A 2,466-nucleotide genomic window follows, 5' to 3' on the forward strand; every position below is an offset into this window, starting at 1 on the left:
TACCCCAAAACTCTTTTCATTGCCATCCAATGAGTTTTGTTGGGATTATTTGTGTACCGACTCAACTTACTAATAGCACATGCTATGTCTGGTCATGTACAATTTATTAAATACATTAAACATCCCAATACTATTGCATACACCAATTGTGAGTCACTTTTCACCTTCATTCTTTCGAAGTACGAAGCTCAAATCCAATAGAATCTTGGCAATACCAAATTTCATATACTTAAATTTGTCAAGTACTTTTGCGATGCAGTGAGACTGTGACAATGTCAATCCTTCGGTAGTTCTATGGATTCTTATTCCTAAGATCACATCCGCAACTTCAAAGTCTTTCAAACCAAACTTGCTCTCAAACATTCGTTTTGTTGCATTTATATTTGAAATGTCTCTACTAAGGATCAACATATTATCCACATACAAACAAACAATGACTTGGTGATTTAGAGTGTCTTTAATATAAACACATTTATCACATTCATTAATCTTGAACCTGTTTGCTAATATGATTTGGTCAAACTTCGAATGCCATTATTTGGGTGTTTGTTTTAGTCCATAAAGTGACTTAACAAGTTTACACACCTTTTTTTTCTGGAACCACAAAACCCTCAGGTTGTTCCATATAATTTTTTTTCTCCAATTCTCCATTGAGGAATGTTGTTTTCACATCCATTTGATGGATTTCAAGTCATTATACTGCCGCGAAAGCAATTAACATCCGAATTGATATTATCCTTGTTACTGGCGACTATGTATTAAAGTAATCAAGGCCTTTCTTTTGTTTAAAACCTTTTACAATAAGTCTTGCCTTGCATTTGTCAATAGTACCATCAGTTTTTATTTTTCTTTTGAAGATACATTTAGAACCTAAAGGTTTATTTCCTGGAGGAATATCAACCAACTCTCACGTATGGTTTCTTAAGATTGAATCAATCTCACTATTGACTGCCTCTTTCCACAAGAATGAGTCTGAAGACATCACCGCTTCTTTAAATATTTAAGGCTCATTTTTTAAGAGAAATATTACAAAATCCAATTCAAACGAAGTTGACGTTCTTTGACGTGTACTGTGTCTTAGATTCTCATCATTATGACATCCTCACTTGGTTCATTTCGAGGTCGTTTAGACCCCCCACTAGAATCTTCATGTTTAGTTTTATACGGATAAATATGTTCAAAGAATTTAGCATTATTTGATTCAATTACCGTATTTTTATTGATATCCAGATGTTCGAATTTATGAACCAAAAATCGATATGCTTTGCTACTTTTAGCATATCGTATGAACGTGCAGTCCACCGTCTTAGGTCCTATTATTACTCTTTTAGGTATAGGAACTTGAACCTTTGCTAGACACCCCCATACTCTGAAATATTTCAAGTTGGGTTTTCTTCCTTTCCATTTTTCATATGGAATTGATTGTGTCTTACTATGGGGCACTTTGTTAAGTATTCAGTTAGCCGTAAGGATAGCTTCCCCCCATAAGTTTTACGTTAAATATGAATTTATTAGTAAAACATTCATCATTTCCTTCAAATTTTGGTTTTTCCTTTTCGTAATTTCATTAGATTGAGGTGAATACGGGGATGTAGTTTGATGGAAAATTCCATTCTCTACACATATTTGCGCAAAGAAAGATTCATACTCTCCGCCCCTATCACTTCTTATCATTTTGATCTTTTCTCTAACTGATTTTCAACTTTAGTTTTATATTGCCTTAATGTATCTATTGTTTCATCCTTACTATTTAGCAAATAGACATAACAGTATCTAGTGCAATCGTTAATAAAATTTACAAAATACTTTTTTTCACCACGAGATGGTGCTTACTTCATATCATAAATATCAATGTGGATTAAGTCTAAGGGATTTGAATTCCTTTCAATGGACTTATACGAATGCTTAGCATACTTTGTTTCCATACACGTTTGACATTTTAATTTATTACACTCAAAGTTTGGCAAAACTTCTAAGTTAATCAATTTTCGCAATGTTTTGTAATTAACATGGCCTAATCGTTCATGCCACAAATCATAAGACTCAAGCAAGTAAGAAGAAATTGAATTTTTATTGATTTCAACATTCATTACATTCATTTTGAGTAGGCCCTCGTTGAGTTAGTCTTTTTCTACATACACTTCTCTTTTACTAAGTATAATTTTTTCAGAAACAAATATACATTTGAATCCGTCCTTGTCAACAAGTGATACAGAAATCAAGTTTTTCCATAACTCCAGTACATATAGGACATTGTTTAAAGTCAACACTTTGCCTGATGTCATTTTCAGGTAAATTTTTCTCGTTTCTTCAACTTTAGCAGTTCCGGAGTTGGCAGTGTATATCTTCTCTTCCCTCTGAGCCAGAGCAAAAGCAGTAAATAACTCCTTACTAGCACAAAGATGGCGGGTGACACCAGAATCCATCCATCATTCTCGAGGATTTCGCACCAAGTTACATTCAGAA

This window comes from Capsicum annuum, chromosome 8 (assembly GCF_002878395.1).
Source record: "Capsicum annuum cultivar UCD-10X-F1 chromosome 8, UCD10Xv1.1, whole genome shotgun sequence".
In the NCBI taxonomy this organism is placed as follows: Eukaryota; Viridiplantae; Streptophyta; class Magnoliopsida; order Solanales; family Solanaceae; genus Capsicum; species Capsicum annuum.